The 23,407-nt window shown below is 41.5% G+C and overlaps 1 pseudogene; it reads right to left on the bottom strand.

The window, feature by feature from the left end:
* Nucleotides 1-9,943: 9,943 nt before the first annotated feature.
* Nucleotides 9,944-10,062, bottom strand: LOC136873002 (5S ribosomal RNA; annotated as a pseudogene).
* Nucleotides 10,063-23,407: the final 13,345 nt, after the last annotated feature.

The raw sequence follows: 23,407 nt of genomic DNA, 5'->3' as shown, positions 1-23,407 counted from the left end.
AAATTTTCTTTCATTGGGAAGGGCGTGAAGGAGTGGAACAGTTTACCAGGGGTAGTGTTTGATCCTTTTCCAAAATCTGTACAGATATTCAAGAAGAGAATAAACAACAGAGATAATACATTAAATGTTAGAGGGCATTCGACCAGTGTAGGATATTGTAAATAATAAATGTGTGTGATTAAATTAATTCCATCCCCTGGTCTAAGGAGTTTGGACAGCCCAAGTAGGGGACTGCCTGTAGGGGTGAAGTACAGTGGGGACTTCGAGGGCCCTGGGACCGCTACGGTAGCTGTGAAGGCCCTTCAGGAACTCTGAAAAGTGGTGGCAAAAGGGGCTCTGGTTAAGACGCAGCAGGTCGTTATGCTACTTAGGTTCCAGAATGGGTAAAATATAAATATGTAAATAAATTCAGTGTTAACTTTAATCTTATACCAGTTGTATAGTATTATTAGAAGTAATTTCACATACCGTACTGTATATGAGTTGACTATGTTTGTAAGATATTATAAGTAGAATTTTGTAAACAATATAAATTTATTAAGGATGATGTGTGTGTTTAATAGAAAAAATTATTCGCGTAAATTGTATAATATTGTATTCTAGGAAAATTTTCTGCGTCTCCTGTTAATTTAAAATTTAGTGCTTGACAATAATGTATTTTAGTGTACCATTTGCCACCGAGGTAGACACCTCACTTGCAAATAAAGAGATTTTGATTTTTTGATTTTGAAGAACAGGTTAAGTAAATGGCCCGAAACACAAACTGAATGGAGGCGTATACTTGCACTCCTAGATATGAACACTAAAACAACCTAAGGGGCTCTAGGCCGATGAAACAGGGGCTATTCCCAAACTACGGGCGTGACTCGTATATAAATTACTTTACCATATTACAGAATGAAAAACAGTTATAAAAACGTAGTCACCACAAACCAAGATGAAGGGGAGCTCGAGAGGGTAATTCACTCTACATCTCCGATTTACCGTTAAAGATTTTATGAAGATTTTATATTAGCCGGAAGAAGTTACATCTTAGAAAAGCTGGTTGCATAACTAAATAGTCGGCCCTTTTCCTAGGGTTAAACTGTGGAGGTAGCAAGAAAGAAAGGAGTTATGTGGCCATTACCTGGTAGATGTTCAATTGACCAATGAAAGGGGCCGCCCGCCTCCTGCTTTGACACACACACTCAGTACGATGACGATCAATTGGCCAAGAAACAAGAAAATCCGCGGTTTATAAACCCTCAGGGAAGGTTCGAATTCATTCAAGATTAAACTAGCCACACTCTCTCAATTTTATTGCATAAATTTAAAAGTTACACTTAGAATCGAACAAGAAGCCTGTGATAGGTTGAAAATTAAATACAGAAATTAGGGTTTGGCTAGATTGAAAACTGGCGGAAAGAAACAGGAAATATTGCCAACCCAAAAAGAAATGAACATCATTCAGTTACAAATCCTAGCAATACAAAACTTCTTTAAATTATAACTGTTTACAACTCGCACCAGGGTGCATGATCATAGTTTTTAGTGGTATCCTCTGTGAAAAAAGTCCAAATTTCTTAATTCATGTCGAACAAAACAAGTAGAAATTCACTCAGGTTATGCAACTGCACAATAACAAAATTACTCAATATTTTTGCGATGACATCTTCTGAGTAAAGTTCTAAGTTGGTGTAGTTTCTGTGAAGCCTCCGTGGCTCAGGTGGCAGCGCGCCAACCTCTCACCGCTGGGTTCCTTGGTTCAAATTCCGGTCATTCCATGTGAGATTTGTGCTGGACAAAGCGGAGGCGAGACAGGTTTTTCTCCGAGTACTCCGGTTTACCCTGTCATCTTTCATCCCAGAAACACTCTCCAATATCATTTCATTTCATTTGTCAGTCACTAATCATTGCCCCAGAGGAGTGCGGCAGGCTTCGGCAGCCTGCACAATTCGTTGTTTTTTTTTTGTTGCTAGTTGCTTTACGTCGCACCGACACAGATAGGTCTTATGGCGACGATGGGACAGGAAAGGGCTAGGAGTGGGAAGAAAGCGGCCATGGCCTTAATTAAGGTACAGCCACAGCATTTGCCTGGTGTGAAAATGGGAAACCACGGAAAACCATCTTCAGGGCTGCCGACAGTGGGATTCGAACCTACTATCTCCCGAATACTGGATACTGGCCGCACTTAAGCGACTGCGGCTATCGAGCTCGGTGCACAATTCGTATCCTCGCCGCTAGATAGCGGCTTCATTCCTCCCATTCCTGACGCGGTCAAATGACTGTAAACAGGCTGTGTATTGTCATTTTCATTATTATTCTGTGTAAATGCGTCACTTAGGATCATGCGGAATCAACATATGTTGAGATTTCTTCCTTGCAAAGGAGTTCTTCATTTCCATCGATTGTTTTAATTCCTCTTCCTCCGACGAGGTACGTCGTGTTGGTCTCTACTCATCTTCCTCAAATCCCCGATTACATTTTTATCCTGAATATTTGAGGATCCACATTCAGTGAGATCTTTCTCTACTTGCTTATACTATTTTGATCTCGTACGATTGATTTTCAGGAAATTGTGTATTCCATAAGTAAGTCTGGTTTCATTCATCATTTCCAAATATATTAAAAATCGATTTCGTCGCAATCTCATTGCATCAGTCAGTTTAGAAATTTATAATATATTTCCGAGTTGGGTTTGAGGTAATGTAAGCCATTATTAATTATGGGCGCTAAGACATTTTAATGTTTTCCACTCGTTAATGTCTAATTTTGTTCCTTTAATATTTTATTATCCGGTCTAGAAAGCCAAGAATAACGACCGAGAGGATTCGTCGTGCTGACCACACGACACCTCGTAATCTGCAGGCCTTCGGGCTGAGCAGCGGTCGCTTGGTAGGCCAAGGCCCTTCAAGGGCTGTAGTGCCATGAGGTTTGGTTTGGTTTTTAAGATTTTATTATGCAAATTGAGCGTTTCTAAAACGTAAAGAGCTTCAGGTTGGATCACTGTAAAGTAATCACGAATTTTATTGTTCCAGGACTAAAGCATTTTGTCATAAACGTTCCATGGGTATTGAACAGCTATTTGCATTATTATTATTATTATTATTGCAGCGCGTGTTATTATTCTTCATTCATATAAAGGAATTAGAAATGTATGTACATCAGCTCATGAAATATTAGATAGATAAGATAGATAAGTAAATAAATAGGTAGATAAGTAAATAAATGAGTACAGAACCTGGTAGCGTCCTATTTCTAAGATTTATGAACTAAGCACTACAATTACAGATTTACACACACACAGACGATAGCCGAGCTTACAAGTTACACAAGTACACTTACACGGTTCGCGCTCTCTCTCTTAGTTTCTCCTCTTCCATCTACAATGACACATACACAGAGTCATTGATTATTTACACTACACTCATTCAGCCACTCAGTCACACTCCACAGCCTACACGTCAGTCTCGCAGGTCGGGATAGTATCCGCTGTTCACTCAATCCGTGGAACCCCGTTCGCAGTCTGCATACGTCGGCACCCAGTGTTCCCTTCGCGCTGCTCCAGAACACCCAAGGTTCTTCTCCAGCAGCCGGCCTCAAGGGACTCACACACACGGCATCAGGGAAACAGGAACGAGTCCTCGGCTCCATCAGGCTGACATCTCAACCCAGGCTATAACTGACTGCGCTCTTCGCTAACTCACGCCAGCGAACTCAATCTCACTCCTCGCTCACTCACTCCGTCTAACTCTCACTAACTCCCACTGCAGGCAAGTAACTGCTCTTATATACCTGCGCCAGCCCTTCTAGAAGAGTCCGGATGCTCGATGGATCTAGGAACCTCGCGAGATGGAAGACTCCAGATTAATAGTCGAGTAATTTCCGTCGTCCCATGCGGCGCGACCACGGACAGAAGAGAGAAGGGCCCGCCCAGCACTTAAGTACTGCTCGTGATTGGCGGAGTTGAAGTGTAAGGGGTGGGCCTATACGGTGCCGGGTCGGGCCCACTGCCAGTTGGCATGGCGGACGCTATAACCATTACAATATTGTAGGAAACAAACAACAATTAGTGAACATGCAAATTACATCTTGAGAATATAATATTGTCATCAACCACTTCTCTTGTGTTTAGACAGTGGCCTCGCCTTTCGATATCCCGGATTCCTTCCTTGCAGCCATAGCAATTAACTAAAATATATGTTTAAAAATCATTCTACGCAACTCGCATTAAGGGCAGAAAATGTACTGACTGATATTTTTATATAGTGCCCTGGTTTATTTTCTAAACAGGTTAACTAGCTGATTCACTTGTAGAATCATCTTGTACACTAGTAATGTCAAGTTTAAAATTGTCACTCTAAAAAAATGAAATTTCCTGGAGGTAGCTCACTAGTTTAGTTCATAACTACATACATTTCTTCAAAGAATAAAGGAGTATTCACAAGAAAATATTCATATTAGAAATATTGAATAAATTAAGTAAGTTAACTCTTCGATTTATGTATGGCTTTATGGCCGGGAGTGATCGAGGACATGTTCGGATCGCCTGGTACACGTGTATATACTTTATTTGACGACCACGGGCGACCTGCGTCCCTGAGTGTGAGATGACGATAACGCAGTAGGGAGAGAGTGAAACGCGGTGTAGGCACGTAGCTTACTCCTGTCGTATAACACTATGCGGTCTGCTCAAGGCTTAACGTTCCCATCGGACTGACGAATCACCATCGACAGCATTCTATGCCCTCGATTCATATGAACACTGCGAAGAGGTTTGGACACGCGATCTAGTGATTATAACTTGAATATCACCACCTCTCCTACTCCACTGCCTTGACGATCATGGCCACTAGGCGAGTTGGTACTATGAGGTATGCCATCTATACATATAAAATCAGAGTTTTATCTGTGCACTACTCTGAATTTAAAATATGATATTTCGGTATCGGCCCGTCATCTCTGTCTATCTGTATGTATGTATGTATGTACGCGCATCAACAGAAAATGGCTGAAGAGAATTTAATGAAAATCGGAATGTAAATTCGGGGAGTAATGCACTATACTGTAAAGCTATAAATTATTCACGCTGGCTTATATGATAGTTTAGGGGAAGGTACCTCAATTTTTTTGTAAATACCTTTTTATGCGGCGGCCTTGTGGTGTAGGGATAGCATGCCTGACTCTTACCCGGAGGCCCCGGGTTCGATTCCCGGCCAGGTCAGGGATTTTTACCTGGACCTGAGGGCTGGTTCGAGGTCCACTCAACCTACGTGATTAGAATTGAGGAGCTACCTGACGGTGAGATAGCGGCCCCGGTCTAGAAAGCCAAGAATAACGGCCGAGAGGATTCGTCGTGCTGACCACACGACACCTCGTAATCTTCAGGCCTTCGGTCTGAGCAGCGGTCACTTGGTAGGCCAAGATTCTTCAAGGGCTGTAGTGCCATGGCGTTTGTTTTTGATGTGTTTAAGCAATTTAATAAAATGTTATTCACAACTTATACACGACTTCGTCTATAATTCTGTATACAATGTAGCATTCCGTATCGAAGCACGGGTACACCAGCTAGTTGGATTTATATAAAACGAAGTGTGTTCAACTGATACGTTGAACAGTACATAACTATGAAATGGTATCCTGTATAATATAGTTTTATTTATAGTCCGGTGGTAGTAATCTTATATATGTTGAGTCTGCAGTCTGAAGGCTAGTTGTATTCTCCACAGACCTGTCTTCAATTGTCTTAGTATGCCCGGGCGTTACCTGTGTCGTGAGTATGAACATCAAAAGTAGTAATGTCACTTTGTTGGACTGGGTTTTTGGCTGCATCAGAATCTGAGTGGTGACCAGTGGTGTTCTCCGTAACAATGAGGTAGTGGGAATGGATGGCAGAGTTGGATTTTCTGCCATAGAAATTATTTAATGTGAAATAGAACTCTGAAAACTTGTAGGTGTATATTTATGAAGGATCTGTATTTAAGTGGCTTAAAATAGCAATAACATACGGGTGAAAGGTTACATTTCGCTCAATTCTACAGTGGTCATAACTTTCGTTGTTGTCTTTCAGGGTTGGTGGTTTAAGTAGAAAGGCGCTCAAGAGCTAGAAACCTTCCGGTGCCAATTGCGGGTGAGTCATATATCTAGCTTATACATTTCTAAATGTCTTAATATGCTAGCAAAATTTTTCGTTATTTGTTGCTTCTAGCTTCATCTGATGGACCCCATCTTCGTTCGTCTTTGTACCAAGTTTTATGAGAAATCTTCCAGTAGTCATTATACCAGGTTGCCTACTAGGGCCTTAATTTCTACTTTTAAGTGTCCCACATGCAATAGTGAGGAATAAGATATCTAATAATCGACTTTTACAGGGGTACTACTGCGTCAGAATACGAAGAGATAGCAACCGGACGGCCGCTCACTCCATGTTCCTCAGAGCTACCCGTCTAATGCACCATCTTTCGCTGGTAAACCTCGATTAGAAACGTATAGTAGGGGGCTGGTACTTGGCACAGCATTGCTACATATCCTGTCAACATACACACGATAGGTGGTGTGTTCAGCAATGGCGAATACACAGGCATAATTTTAAAGTTTGGATAACCTGGTGAGAATGAAGCCGAAACTCGCAGACGGTATGAGCAGGAGTTTCTGTATAGCCGTCTGATATCTGTACACGTATTTCGCCGTACAGAGTTGCAATTAAGAGCTAGTGAATCGTTCAAAGCACATATCGTATATAAGCACATTTCTGATATAATGGAATGTCTGTACGTGCATAACGTAATGATGGATTAAGCTTTCTTTTCTGCATAACTGGAGTATTTACAAATACACTGTGTTACATAACTTGCGTAGCAACATGCTTGCTATTTGTTTCGCACCGAAGTATAGCATGTTGTAGTGCACTTTTGTAAACTATCGGTTAGGCATCCCATTCAACGACAGTGCCATCGGAACACTTATGAGTAGAAAGTACGGGGCTGGATGGCCACCTGGTATAGATATTTGCATTTTATTAAAACGCAGAATAGTGGGCGTCACATACGAGCACAACATTGCTCTGAACTTTGATGGTTTGAGTTTCACAATTGCTCTCTTCGTCAATGAATAAACAACGAACCCAGCTATTATGAACTAATATTTCATAACTCAGATGATTCAAAGTAAAAAAAATCAGGATTCTTTGTATGTAGCTATTAATAAGGATGAACCAAAATTGTTTCATTTAGTTAAAAAAACTGAAGGGGTTACAGGCGAAAAATCACCAAGAAACTTTGCATTCAAATTTTTAATTTTTCAAAAATCAATATTGTACATGCTGATCTCCTCTGTGTTTAAGAGGAGTGAAAAAAGTGCCAGAGTTTGATTTCATTTAGGGGATATTGTGCTTTTTGAAGAACGTCTAAGAATATTTTGGAAATCTGTAAATGATCAATTGCATCGAGCAAAATCAATTCTTGCACTATAAAAATTATTCCACAACAATATTCTTATGGGCTAAATTTTATTCAAATCTCTTAAATAGTTGCAGATATATTGAATATCGTCTCAAATGTGCATTCGCTTATGTGTGATAGCCGTTAATGGAAATTTATTCTAATTCTGTAAAATTCTTACCATAATTTGTACCGACTTTAATGTGACGTGCATATGAATAGAAGAGTGCCATGATGGCCAAGAGTTGAGTTAGTTCTGTTCTTTTCCCCTCAAAAATACTTTCTTTAACTATCATCATTCTAATGCACTTTTTCTAAACCTAAGCATTCCAAGCTGCTGCTGTATATACAAGGCTTCTGATTCAATTCTCAGTACAGTTAATTGTCGTCCTCGATTTCGGGACCAGTTGAGCAGGAATAACATGAAATTGTAAATGTAGTTTTCCCTTAATATTCTCATTGAAAATGGCCTTAAAATCCCCAGAACGAAGACTGAGTACAAGCATTGTCCTTAAAGCGAGTATACAGCTCTGCCCTCTGACTTTATCAGGAGTGAATTCGCTTGGGGTGATCTCAAGTAATGGCGTTACGTTGCCTGATTTCATTGAATTACAGACCACTGTTTGCGGGCTGAGTAATCAACCCGAAGGCTGGATGGATACCAAACAGCTGCTACATATAGCCCAGGTACAAGTTCTTCTTCGTCTTCTTCATCTTGTTTTGGTAACGTATCCTCAGAAGGTTGGCGATTGTTTTTGCGTGGGGTGTCAGTGCATAGACTTGTTTGATGCGGGCCTTCATGCCTCCCTATCTTCTGCTAAACTTTTCATTTAAACGTAACTTCTACATACTACATCTACTCCAATTTGTTTGTCATATTCATGCCTTGGTCTACCCCTGTCGTTTTTACCACCTATGCTTCCCTCAAAACTAACCGAATAAGTTCTGAGTGTCTTAAGATGTGCCCTATCATTCTGTATCTTCTGCTCAAATTTCGCCAAGTCTGTCTTCTCTCACCAGTTTGATTCAGCATCTCCTCATTTATGATTCAATCTACCCATCTCACCTTCAGCATTCTTCTGTAACACTACAGTTACAAATCTTCTATTCTCTTTCTTTCTGAGGCAGCTATCATTCTTCGCTTCCATAAAATGCCACGCTCCAGACGAAAGTCTTAGAAAACGTTTTTCTAATTCGTATATCAATGTTCGAAGTGAGCGAATTTCATTTCTTAATAAAGGCTTTCCTTACTTGTGTTAGTCTGTAGTTTATGTCCTCTTTACTACCCAAGTAACAATACTCATCTGCTTCCTTTAAGACTTCATTTCATAATCTAATATTTTCTGCATATTTTCTCATATTTTCATCGTGTACTCCTTTTCCAAGACTATGTCCATGCCATTCAGAAGTTTCTCCAGATCTCTGCAGACTCAGACAAAATAACAGGTTCACAGGGAAGAGTAGGCAATTATCATAGAGTATTTTCCTGGTTTTTATTTTCCCGTAGCATAGTTTCCATATGAGGGGTGTCGAACGAATGTTGAATATTGCTCCTTCAGAACAACCTTCTCCACCAACTTCCAGGTTGTATTCCCAGCCTATCTGCTATGATAATTTTTATCACGCTGAATTTTTTTTCATTTTGGAAAAAGTAACAGAAATAAGTTACTTTATTGCGTGAGTTAAGGCTTCACTGACCAGGCGTAAGATGAAGAAAAATCGATTAAAAATAATCTCGAACGATCTCCGGCGAGTTAGTGTTTACAGTGTCTCCTACCACGAGATAAGAATGTTTGATACTCTCATTGATCTCTTTGCTTCATTTGCGTCATAAAATTTGAAAGGTGACTGAAGTATGAGTGAGGCTATTAACACCATTCCTTATGGAGCCAGTCCCTGTGATTAATGATCTGAATTCATGGCTTGTAAGATCAATTTTTTGCATATGTTTTAAGTGGGTTTTAGAGAGTTTTTAATGGGACCTTTCACTCAATGAGGTAAGCGACAGGTAAAGTATCTCACTCCTCATTTCTGTAGAAAACCCTTCAATAAAACCTGGGTTTACTGCATGACAGCTGTTAATATAACTCCAAAGGAATTCCTCCATACTTCGGACTGACGACTCAACGTGTGTGTACACTGGATATTACTGAAATGATAAAAGTCATTTTTCAATTTTAAGAACAAGAAATTTTTCGATATAGTTTTCTTTAGTAAAAGTCAAAGTCATCTCCGTACAGGCCATGAAGGTCCTGGGAATGGTGGAAGGTCAAGGCTTCAACACTCTGTAACCTGGACACTTGGTGGGGTAGAGTGGTAAGCTCTACATCTGGACTCCATTAAACCCAGGATTTAACATGGTACTCATGTTTTGTATATGAACCTCAGGGTCGTATGCACCTCCGGAAGTGGAAATCTCGATTTGTAAATTTTATGACTTTCTGACCGGGAATCGAACCTACGTCGTTCCGGGCGAGCCGCGCACGTTTTTACCGCCTCCGTCACGTAGCCCTAAAAGAGAATTGAGCCAAGGGTACGTGGTGTTCCCAAGCGGTCCCCCATCCAAGTACTGAGCACGCCCAATGTTGCTTAACTGCGGTGGTCGGACGAGAACCGGCGTATTGAACATGGTATGGCCGTTGACTTTCATTAGTGCAATCAACAAATAATTGATAACCTCAGTACAAACCATCCGACGTTAGGAGGGAATGACAAGGAAATAGATCTTCCTATTTTCGCTGCGGTAGATTGAATCTAACTGTATAATCATTAATATAAGAATGTATATTTCTGATAAATTCTGACTTTGGCTGTTCCCAATGATCACCGTGTCCTACATCTGTATACGTGTGGCCTACATAGTGTAGACTTTACTTACGACGCTTGGTATCTCAGGTTGTTTCACATTCTGTAGATATTCATTAAAACATAGACCTGAGGCACTCGCAGTGAAAAGGTGAGCACTTGCCACTGTCCTTTGTATCTAGAAAGTCAACGAACCAAGAGAATATATTCCATATAACAGAGTAGGTATAAGATATGATTTAGTCAAATGCTGTCTTCTATTTCAATTTATCACCACTGCAAACATATTGAGAATGGAGTGTGGTAACTGGCACAGAATTACATTAACATATCACTCTTGAAAACTGTGTCAAGAAAATTGCATCCATCTTTCAACTCACAGGAAGAACAAAGTAATATTGTGAGTGCTTTCACCTTCCTTTATTCATGTCAGAACACATCTGGTTAATATAGTGTAGTCTGTTTAAGCATGTGTATGTTCTTCAATAACCTCTTCAGTTCCTTGACAGAGGTGAGTGTTGCGGGCTTGTGTTCGGAGGATCGCTGGATCTATTCCTGGACGGATCACGGATTTTAGCCGTGTTTGATTAACTTCTTTGTCTCCGGGACTGGATGTTCGTGCTTGTTCCACTAAAAACCTCTTTAACTGCACACAACACACTACAAATCATTATACACATCGCAAAAGAAGTTTAGAATTTCAAGGATGTAATGCAATAATAAATTTACAGAATGTTGCTGATTGCAGCAAAGAGACACACAACTTGGAAATGTTAACTTTTAAAAACTTAAAAAGTTTTTCTTCCAATATGTAACGCAAATAAACGGTAATAATGAAAAGGGTATAATGTGTGTGTGTGTGTGTGTGTGAGTGCGTGCGTGTGTGTGTGTGTTTTCATGGGAATGTTGCTCCTTCTTCATTATGTCGTGTATTCACTACGTTGGCATTGTTCAGATTTCTGAGGCGATGTGGCATGCTTGCAATCACTACATCGACGTCATCCTAAAGAATAAATTCCGATTCTATCTGAGCAATACTAATTAAGTCTGGGAATGCCCGTGGAGGTTGGGGACGATCATAAACAGCAGTTTTAAACCTATCCCATGCATGGTCAATATAGTTCATGTCCGGTGTATTAGCTGGTCCATTCATGTGTTTTAGCTCATTTAAACAACATTGGGCGTGGTCAGTACTTGGATGGGTGACCTATCCCATGCATATTCAATACAGTTCATGTCCGGGGCTTTAGCTGGTCACATCATATGGCTGATACTGTACACGCCTCTTTCATGAAGTTCCATATTGATGCACCTCGCTTGAGGTGAACATTGTCGTCCACGAAAATTAATTCGGCACTATATTCACCTCTAAAGGTTTAGAGAAGACATTGAAGAATTTCATAGGTGTGCCACTGAGGAGTTAGTGTCCCTGGAATTGGTATCAAAGGTGTACGACTGCCATAGATAAACCCAGTAGAAAACATTACATTGCTATCTCCAAATGCATTCACCTCTCGAACATGCTGGCACTTTCCATCACACACTCTATATTTCCACACCCTTTGATATCGTGTATCTGGCCAAAGTATGCCCGTCCTTCATCCGCAAACAAGACATTAGGCCAACCACCAATTAAGATGTAGGATGGTCCATCTTCTCCTCTTAACACGATGACGATTCACCAGTGCTGGGATGTTGAACCTATGACACTCGTGCCACTAAGTAACACGCAAACCCGATTTGTGTGGAACACCACACAACATGCTAAAATATTTCAATAAAGAAGAATGTTAGAATTAATACTATGGCCATATTTTTAACAAATCTTATTCGGTTAAAGCGGAGCCTCTTTGTCTCAAGCGGCAGCGCGTTGGCCTCTCAGTACTGAGTTCCGTATTTCAAATCCCGGTCACTTCTTGTGAGATTTGTGCTGGACAAAGCGGATGTGGGACAGGTTTTTCCTCCCGGTACTCCTGTTGTCTTGTCCTCCTTCATTCCAGCAACACTGCCCATTATCATTTTATCTGTTAGTCATCAATCATTGCCCCAGATGAGTGCGACAAGATTCGGCAGCCGGCACAATTTCTATCTCGCCACTAGATGGAGGGTTCATTTATTCTATACCTAACCCGGTCGGATGACTGAAAACAGGCTGCGGATTTTCATTTTCATTAGGTTAAAGCAAAAATGTATTTTATCCTTTAAATGTATTTGTTTTTAAAATGTAATTCTCAGTGTTTGCAAAATAAAATCATGAAACATTCACTTGAATGTATTTATGTGCAATGCAATCTAATACATAAAATAAGTCAAAGGAAGGAGCTTTATGATGATTTTTAAAGGAAAATAGCTGATGGGATACTATACAATATAAAATAATAGATACGATGTTAATTGACGCAGTAGTCGGAAAAGGTTCGCCGTTCCTGTACTGGTGGAACACGTCGAATCGGATAGTATAGTACATTAACTGGCTACTATGCAGCTGATTCCGTATAGTTGGTGCAGAAACACGGACCCAGGTTGCCCTCAAGAACTCACCTCATAATTGTTCAGCATTCGAAGCTGGTTTCCTCTGCGCTGCTCGGCGCATATACCGATCTTGGCGAGGGGTTGTCACCCTCGGTCGAACTTCTATTGGTCTGTCAGTCACATTATTGATCTCACGGTAGCTACTCCATGTTTTTGGTACTCCACTTCGAGTGGCCCCTACGATGTGTGATATTACTGAATCAAAGCTTAAATTCTGGCTTGGTCAAACTAGGAATTACCGAACGCACATAAAACGCAAATACTAGCTGTATCTCGTACTGCACTATATATGTTACCACCAATCTTCACTTAAAATGGCATAGTTCACCCCATTCTCAACACAGACCGTAGGCAGCGACATCCGCAGTAATGTAAACAAGGAATTGAATTACTTATGTGTGTACAATGGTCACTGCCACCTACAACGCTCTATCACACAACTTGCGTAATACCACAATATTCTAAACATTCTTTTAGGTATACAGGCACATGCAAAATTGATTACACCTTCCCACATATGGTTGGCGTCAGGAAGGAAATTCTGCCGTAAAAGTGTGGGAGGTCTCGTGTTTTTCTCTGGTGCTAACTGCTGACAGAAGATTGGCGACCGTGAAGAAGTATGTTTCGCTGTTTGGTGTTCCCTGCATCAAAGTTGCCAAGAGGTGGGTGTAGAACGACTAACAAAGGTTCCATGTCTGCTCTACTTACGTCCTCGTTTCCTTTGTATCTCACCTTCTACGATCAGTTGTATAAGTTTGTATTTACCATTTCGGGCTATGTTATTGAAATATGCTGATTTCCTTCGTTTTGATAGGGCTAGCACCTCCTTGTTGGTGACGTGTCCACTCCATAGGATTTTTAACATTCTCCGATGCATCCAAATTTCAATGGGGTACAGTCTGTTTATTGACAATGCCTTTAGTATCCATCGTTCAATGCCGTAAGCCAGCAATGTTAATACTAAACACTTCACGACACGCCATCCAGTAACGAATCAGAGGTCGTGGTTATACAAAAGATGGTTTGATTTCAGAAACGCACTCTATTGGCCGACAAACTACTGGTGTTCTCTGAGATCACCGGATAACAATCCACATAAAGTCCAAGGTTTACGGGACTGCTGTTCGCCCAGTCGCTCTGTATGTTTCTGAATGCTGGCCAGCAACATTCAAACACGAACAAGCACTTCATGACTTGGAGATGCATATGCTTCGCTGGTCACTTGGCCTGACTCGGCTAGATTATGTTACCGGCATAGAAATCCGGAAAATCAGGGGTTGCCCCGATTGCAGACAAGATGCGTAAGACCTGACTTCGGTGGAATGGACACGTAATGCGTAAAGAATGTCATCTATTGTACAGACGGCACTTGACATCACATCATCTGAAAGTCGGCCACATGGCCGGGCCAAGAAACGCTTACTTGATTGCTTTCAAGAAGACATGAGCTATATTTATCTTGTTCCAAACAATGCATCCAATAGAAACAAGTGGATATTGGCTTCCAAAACAGCAGACCCTGACCCATCGCGGGGCAAATACTATGAATATGATGATCGATATCCCATTTCTGTGTTAGGCAGCATCTTAACTTGAGTTACGGCATCCTTTCCATGTAATAACACCGTTCGTGATTAGTGATTACCATTTAATTTTATACGTATTTATTTTCAAACTGATCTCCTTCCTTACTTCGTTGATGCTATTCAGAAGGAATCTCAGGTCCCTTAAATTATCAAAAATTATCACTGTGTCATCGGCCGGCCCCGTGGTCTACTGCTAGCATACAAGCCTCTCTCCCGGAGACTCCAGTATTCCTGCCAGGTTAGTGATTTTTACGTAGACCTGAGAGTTGGTTCAAGGTCCACTATGCCAGCGTGAGATAAAGAATTGAGAAGCTATCTGTCCGTAAATTGTGACCCCGGCCTAGGAAAGTCGAGATTAATTTCGCAGTGACCATGCGTCGTTTCGTAATCTTCAGGCCTTCGGGCTCAGCAGCGGTCGCTTGGTACGCCAAGGCCCATCAGGCCTTTAGTGTAAGGGCTTTTCTTCTAATCACGGTGTCGTGTACCGAGCAAGTTAACTCAGTGTGTTGTGGCACAGCCTGTTATGGCTACTAGCCCTGTACTCCGGAGACAGGTTGTTTCAAATCCATCGTCAGCCATCATCGAAATGTTTTTTCATCTTTCCCCGTTTCAACTCAGGGATGATGGTAACTTTCTCAAAGCTGCGGCCGCTGCCTCCCCATTCCTAGCCCGTACAATTACGCCTACACACACAGACGGCTGTACATGTAGCTCACCCCCCACTGGGTGTACCGGAAAGGGCAGCTATAAAACTGGCGAGGCGATTAAGCCTTCTGACATTGCCGCCAGTAAAAACCATACACTACAAAAGAACAAATAAATGGCGGCATCTGCGTAGTGGATAGTATTTATTTGCTTCCTGTTGAACTCAGTTGTTTATTTCAACTTTATCAATAGCAATACAGAAAATGGCTTCAGAATATGTTCTTGTAAAACTTATTTCAATAAATGCACTTACTCATATAAGATTCCATTTTGGACATGCTGGGGTTGACAGCCCTGTAGTTTCCTTTTTACATCAGGCAAATAATGGGGCTGCATCTTAATAAAACCAGGACCACTATCGTCCTAGTCCTTATCTTTTCCAGCGTCGTCAAACCCCTACAGCAGTCCGCATACGGTTATACTCCAACCAAACGGACTTCTACGAACAGGGCATATTGAAACTGGTACCACGATGGTGACAATGTAGAAAAGTAGGTCAAAGGTGTAAGTTAATTTGCGATTTCTTTGGTTTTGGTAGGTACATATTAAACCTTTTGGCAAACAAATTATTGAGCGTTACTTTCCGATCTTCCCTGGTATTAAGAGTTTATTCCTTAGGCTCAAGGTTCCGGATCAAAATCCGTTGTATCCGGCTGGAGTTTAACAATACGTAATGTGATATCCAGTGCCAATATATTGACCGATACCTTCAGAATACCGCTTTCAGAATAAAATTCCAGTACGCCAGTGTCTGTCAAGGCTCGGGTCGGCTAAGACCTCAGTAACAGTAATATAACGCTTTACGGTTCTGCCTCACTGGGAGAACGTTTGATGCGCATATTACAACCTCTAAACTTCCTATACTCTGATGATAAAGGTTGTAAACCGCACATAGGACACTTTTAGTGGTAGCATCAAGGAACTCCAGTAGGGCCTACTTACCGTGGTTGCACCTCGAACTACCGCTATATGACGATGTTGAGGGGATAAATACTGACCCGCAACACATGCTTCTCAGACTGGAAATTCGTTGGTATGGTTCATGCAATACTGAACCTTATGAGAATATGACAGAGACTTTCTGGTCAGAGTTGTAAGCTGAAATATTATCACATAATGGCATTTCTAGGCGCAGCGACGTTATTCTGTTTACTATGGACGTGCTGAATGGCTCAGACGGTTAAGGCATGGACTTTCTAAGCCCAAGTTGTCATGTTCGACCCCGGTTCAGTCCGGTGGTATTCAAAGGTGCTGAAATACGTCAACTCTGTGTCAGTAGATTTAGCGAAGATCTCCCGCGGGACACACATTTCGGTACCTCGCCGTTTCCAAAAACCGTAAAAATAGTTAGTGGGGGTAAAAAGCATTATTATTATTATTATTATTATTATTATTATTATTATTATTATTATTATTATTATTATTATTATTATTTACTGCGTTTGGAAGGCAGGCTTCTTTAAATTAGGTACTTAAACAATATTTATTACTACATTCAAGTAGTATTATTTGCAGTGTTACTGGCAATGAATTGACGTACTACTGCGAATTATCCACACCATACAGCAGAATTACATGGACTGTCATGGATTTAGCGTAAGTATTACAGTTCTAATTAATTGACTAAATAAATAAATAAATGCATTAATTAATTGAAAACCTAAATTTGGCTATAGGTTATTGTTCAGAAGTACTAAAGAAATACACCACAAATAAGTCGTTCTACTCTGTCCTTATATATATATTCGATAATTATTTTGAAATCGCTCACACTTCTAGTTTTACTTTGCTATTGCGGATTTATACGAGTCGTCCATTGATTATTATTATCATTATTATTATTATTATTATTACCGTGGTTTGGTGGATTAGCAGAGGTGAAAGAAGGTGCCGGGGTGAATGGGTCTAACTACAAAGCCGAGATATGAATTAAAATTTCATTAAAGGTTATATTTTCGAAAATAGCAAGGCCTTAGCAGAAAAGAACAGGCTAAGTAAATGGCCCAAAATACCAAGATGAATGGAGGCGTGTACTTAGACTCCTACATGAAACCTTTTTAAAACCTACGAGGCACTAGTCCGATGAAACAGGGGCTATTCCCAAACTATGGATGTGACTCGTATAAGAAAATTTTAAGACATTACAGAAAGGAAGAAAACTTAGTCACCTCCAATCAATATGAAGGGAAGCTCGAGAGGGTAAAGCACTCTCTATCCCCGAATTGCAGTTACAGATTTTAATGAAGTTTTTACATCAAACGGCTAAATTTACATGTCGAAAAGATAGTTTACATGTTAAAGGGATTCGGACCTTTCCCGAGGGTTAAACTGCTGAGCTAGCAAGAAAATAAAGATGTTCAAGGGCCATAACCTTATTGAAGAGCTGCTGCCTGATGAAAGAGGTGCTTCCCGCCTCCTGCTACATGTCCATACACTAGGTTATAAGTTGATGAAGTGGCCGAGAGACAAGAAAATCAGCAGTTTTTATTCACTCGGGGAAAATTCGAGACCTTTTATGAATAATTAAGACACACCCACAGGCGTTTATTGGCTACAGTACACAGTTACACACAAAATCGAAGGAGAAAGACACGATTGGTCAAAAATTAATCACAGAAATAATTGATTGGCTAACTTCAAAACTGGCGGAAGGAAAAGATTAATATTGCCAACCCACAAATGAAAGAACGAAATTTAGTAATAAGAAAACTGAGTACAAAATATCTTCAAGAAAGTTCCCTCACTTCGCACCAGGGTACATGATCATAGTTTTTTAGTAGAGACATCTATGAGACAATGTCCAAACTTCTTGATAAATAGTAAACAAAAACACGTCGAAATTAACACAGTGACATCTTCAGAGCAAAAGTTTAAGTAGATCCAGTTTTAAGTTCACAGTTTCTCCTGTAGAGGAGTACTTTAAGGCGGAAAATTTAAATAGGCGGCGTAGAGGTGTACCAGCCGATACAATTATTATTATTATTATTATTATTATTATTATTATTATTATTATTATTATTATTATTATTATTCAATGATACATTACATTCCTTTAATTCCTATAGATTTCAAGAGAGCGGGAATCTGACAATCGTGTGGTACTGTGTCTGGTTTCTCACGAAGGCAGCCCGGTTCGAATTCCAGCCAGTCCGCATTAAGATTTTTAAATAATTCACCTCCCTGTGATTCGGATTCCACGTAAAACTGGAGGTTTCGCAGCTTGATTTAATATCGACAATCACATAAAGCTACAAGTTTTTGATTTTAAAAAAACCATTGTTTGCTGGGATATTGCCCAAAGTGGGTTTCTTTAAACGTTACGTTAATCTCGTTCATTTACGTACCTCCCATTGCTAAACAAATGTTCTGGTAAAGCTTAGCCAAGAATAGGCTGGAATGAAGTGGATGCGAGTCTCGAGAATATACTGTATATATATCATATATTTTCAACTCGACATTATATACTCAGCTGTATTATTATTTGTTTAGTAATCTGTCTCTCACAAGTCCAACCCCTCATCGATGTTGTGGCATGACGTAGGTTGTTTGCCTGTAAAGAAAAATTACAGCGAGGATATGTCCCGTGACTGCTACAGTAGCTGTGAAGGTCCTACAGGAACCGTGAATAGCGTCGGTTAACAGGGCTTAGGTGAAACTATGGTAGACGTTGCTGGTCAGTCGTGGATTAAGTATGCTTTCAAGACAAATACGAGCCTCGTATCAAAGAACTCAATACTACGATAATATACGTACTTAGCTCTGAGAGTTCATCGTTTTATGATAACAAGCTCTAAAATTATAAACTTATTGATACAGCCCAGAGTAAAGTGGAAGTTGCTGGGGTATGAGTAGTGCTGAGTAATGACATTCAGAGCATGACTAGTGCATCTGAGTGTTATGAAAGGTGCTGCTCATAGGGTCAGTCGTGCTGCAATAGTACTTTCTGACCCAGTGAGGAAAGCAGTGGCAAACTACCTCACTCCTCGTCTTGCCTAGTAGGCCTCATTTTGGTGCTGCCATTGGTTTTTGGGGTTTCCTTATAACCGCATAACATTTGGTGGTGCTATTTGAGGATCCAACCAGCCTCTGGGCTGATGACCTAATAGACAGACAGACGATGTGATGTTGTGCCGTGCTTAGCGGCTCGGTTGGTACAGTACTCGTTTTCTGAACACGAATTTGCGGCTTCGCTTTCCGATTAATCCGTTTGCCTTTGGAAATACTCGAATACGCTTCTCGTGTCGGTTGATTTATTGACGCGTAAAAGAACTCCTACGGTAAAACTGTCCGGCTCTTCTGCGCCTCTGAAAATCGTAAAAGTAGTTAGTGGGACGTAAAAACAACTACATTGCTCGTCTACTTATTCTTTATTTATTTATTTATTTATTTATTTTATTTATTTATTTATTTATTTATTTATTATTCCTTACGCAACCAGTCTCAGTTATGAACTGTGTAATAATGTTGTTTATGGGTCCAGTCAGTGTGTACAATTCGGTAGGTTTGTACAGACTGATAAGTAATAGCACTTTCTGGCTCGGTGACGCCTAGGCTATTTACACTGACTGACAGAGCAAATGCAACACCAAGAAGGAGTGGTCAGAACTTTATGCCAATTGCAGGGTAGACTGACGTCACTGAGGTATGCTCATGATGTGAAATGCGCCGCTGTGCTGCGCACGTAGCGAACGATAAATGGGACACGGCGTTGGCGAATGGCCCACTTCGTACCGTGATTTCTCAGCCGACAGTCATTGTAGAACGTGTTGTCGTGTGCCACAGGACACGTGTATAGCTAAGAATGCCAGGCCGCCGTCAACGGAGGCATTTCCAGCAGACAGACGACTTTACGAGGGGTATGGTGATCGGGCTGAGAAGGGCAGGTTGGTCGCTTCGTCAAATCGCAGCCGATACCCATAGGGATGTGTCCACGGTGCAGCGCCTGTGGCGAAGATGGTTGGCGCAGGGACATGTGGTACGTGCGAGGGGTCCAGGCGCAGCCCGAGTGACGTCAGCACGCGAGGATCGGCGCATCCGCCGCCAAGCGGTGGCAGCCCCGCACGCCACGTCAACCGCCATTCTTCAGCATGTGCAAGACACCCTGGCTGTTCCAATATCGACCATAACAATTTCCCGTCGATTGGTTGAAGGAGGCCTGCACTCCCGGCGTCCGCTCAGAAGACTACCATTGACTCCACAGCATAGACGTGCACGCCTGGCATGGTGCCGGGCTAGAGCGACTTGGATGAGGGAATGGCGGAACGTCGTGTTCTCCGATGAGTCACGCTTCTGTTCTGTCAGTGATAGTCACCGCAGACGAGTGTGGCGTCGGCGTGGAGAAAGGTCAAATCCGGCAGTAACTGTGGAGCGCCCTACCGCTAGACAACGCGGCAACATGGTTTGGGGCGCTATTGCGTATGATTCCACGTCACCTCTAGTGCGTATTCAAGGCACGTTAAATGCCCACCGCTACGTGCAGCATGTGCTGCGGCCGGTGGCACTCCCGTACCTTCAGGGGCTGCCCAATGCTCTGTTTAAGCAGGATAATGCCCGCCCACACATTGCTCGCATCTCCCAACAGGCTCTACGAGGTGTACAGATGCTTCCGTGGCCAGCGTACTCTCCGGATCTCTCACCAATCGAACACGTGTGGGATCTCATTGGACGCCGTTTGCAAACTCTGCCCCAGCCTCGTACGGACGACCAACTGTGGCAAATGGTTGACAGAGAATGGAGAACCATCCCTCAGGACACCATCCGCACTCTTATTGACTCTGTACCTCGACGTGTTTCTGCGTGCATCGCCGCTCGTGGTGGTCCTACATCCTACTGAGTCGATGCCGTGCGCATTGTGTAACCTGCATATCGGTTTGAAATAAACATCAATTATTCGTCCGTGCCGTCTCTGTTTTTTCCCCAACTTTCATCCCTTTCGAACCACTCCTTCTTGGTGTTGCATTTGCTCTGTCAGTCAGTGTATGACTGGTGATGGTGGAGTTGTCGTGAGGGTCAAACCAGCCTTTGCGCTGTTAACTTAACATACATTCTATACCGATTTATGTTTAGACGGAAAGGATTGGACTCTCTATGAAAAATATTGATAACCTACTCTTTGAAAACTAGAACAAGAAGTCTTCTATTACAGTACATTGAAATAACAACTGTAACCGTATTTGTAAGTTTCCACTTATAGCTTCTTCTGCTAAAAACGTACACGTACTGTTACTGAGGCGAGTCTTAATCGAATAGCACACGGCTAGATAAAGAAGATTTTTTTTTTAATATCGCTTAATATCAATGAAATGTCGTATGGCTTTTAGTACCGGGATATCCCAGGACGGGTTTGGCTCGCCAGGTGCAGGTCTTTCTATTTGACCCCGTAGGTGAAAGGATGAAATGATGAGGAAGACAACACATACACCCAGCCCCCGTGCCAATGGAATTAACCAGTTAAGGTTAAAATCCCCGACCCTGCCGGGAATCGAACCCGGGACCCCCTGAACCGAAGGCCAGTACGCTGACCGTTCAGCCAACGAGTCGGACGCCTAATATCAATGATTTTAGTTCTGTACTAATCAAAGTGTCCGCCTCTGTGTTGTAGTGGTTAGCGTGATTAGCTGCCACCCCTGGAGGTCCGGGTTCGATTCCCGGCTCTGCAACGAAATGTAAAAATTGGCACGAGGGCGTGAACGGGATCTACTCAGCCTCGGGAGGTCAACTAAGTAGAGGTAGGTTCGATTCCCACCTCAGCCATCCTAGAAGTAGTTTTCCGTGGTTTCCCACTTCTCTCCCAGGTAAATGCTGGGATGGTACCTAACTTACGACCTCGGCCGCTTCCTTCCCTCTTCCTTATCTATCCCTTCCAAACTCCCATCTCCCCACAAGGCCCCTCTTCAGCATAGCAGGTGAGGCCGCCTGGGCGAGGTACTGGTCATCCTCCCCAGTTTTATCCCACGACCCGATGTGTGAAGCTCCAGGACACTGCAGTTAAGGTGGTAGAGGTGGGATCCCTCGCTCTGTCCGAGGGAAAAACCGACCCTGGAGGGTAAGGGGATTAGGAAAGAAAGTAATCAAAGTAATTTATTCTGTACCTCCCAGAATAACATTGTATATGATGGCAGATTACAATGTCAATGACTCATCGACTATAAAATAATAATAATAATAATAATAATAATAGTAATAATAATAATAATGGCGTATGTCCTCCTTAGAAGCCTGGTGCAGGTCTTTCGAGTTGACGCCTTATAAGTGACCTGCGCGTCTGTTAGGACGGGGCCATACCTAAGATGAATTCTGATGCTCAAGACGAGAGGCAAAAACACCCAGCCCCCGAACCAGTGGAGTCAACTAATGAAAGCTTAATTCCCAGGAATGGTCGGGAATTGAACCCGGGTTGCCATGGACCAAAGACCAGGAGCCGCACTACTACGAAGGAATGGAGAGATAAGAGACAATAAATTGAAAGAGCTCTTCAGTAACATAAGGTAAATGAATTGGTCATGATTTTCTGATACTCAAACAGCAGAAAGAGGCTAAGCGAAGGAATCACGTAAACAAATCATAAATAATACCATCATAGGTTATGAAAGTTACAAACTGAAAATAATTGATCGGCTTAATTTTCTTTTTAATTCTTAATCAAGTTGCTAGTAAGCTATATTTTCAGTAATTTTCTTATTCTTCCTAATACATTAGATAGAAGGCTTATATAAAACATGGCGTTGAAAAGGTTAAATGACATACATAAACATGCAGCCGTTCTTACTTGTTATCTTCATGCCTATGTTCTTCTTCTGCAAGTTAATCCGCTGTCCACGTCCGTCTTCCATTCAAGTTTTATTGAGAAATTCCTTAAATATTTTGTGAGATGTCATCTTGTTCGTAATATGAAAACACTGTGGGCGAATACACATCCGCCCACTCAATATCAACCAAATCCGTGACAGGATGTCATTCTTAGCTGCTACCATTTTAAAATCTAAGAGAGAACGAGGTAAGCTTACAATTTTAAACTTGCGAGTAAGGTAACATTGAGAAAGGATGTATATCTTGCTCTTTTCCAGCCTCCATCAATATTTATGGAAGTCGACGTGTAACGATGTATAAGGATGGTTTAAAAACGAATTGGCATCTGTAGGTACCAGGCATCAGAGAACCTGACACGTGCCTATAAAACTGGAAAATTTCCTGAACTTCCCGTAGGGGACGGGGAATCAAGATAAGGTTTCTAAATAGGATGTCAAGAACAAAACAACACAAATACATAAGTGATTCCTTATTTCACTCAGTGGTAAACACGTTTTACTTTTCGTCAGCTTAAATATTTCCTGAAAAACCCAAAATAATGTTATCATCGTA

This window comes from Anabrus simplex, chromosome 4, assembly GCF_040414725.1.
Source record: "Anabrus simplex isolate iqAnaSimp1 chromosome 4, ASM4041472v1, whole genome shotgun sequence".
NCBI lineage: Eukaryota > Metazoa > Arthropoda > Insecta > Orthoptera > Tettigoniidae > Anabrus > Anabrus simplex.
The sequence above is the reverse complement of the archived record's forward strand: the minus strand, read 5'-3'. Positions and strand labels throughout refer to the sequence as shown.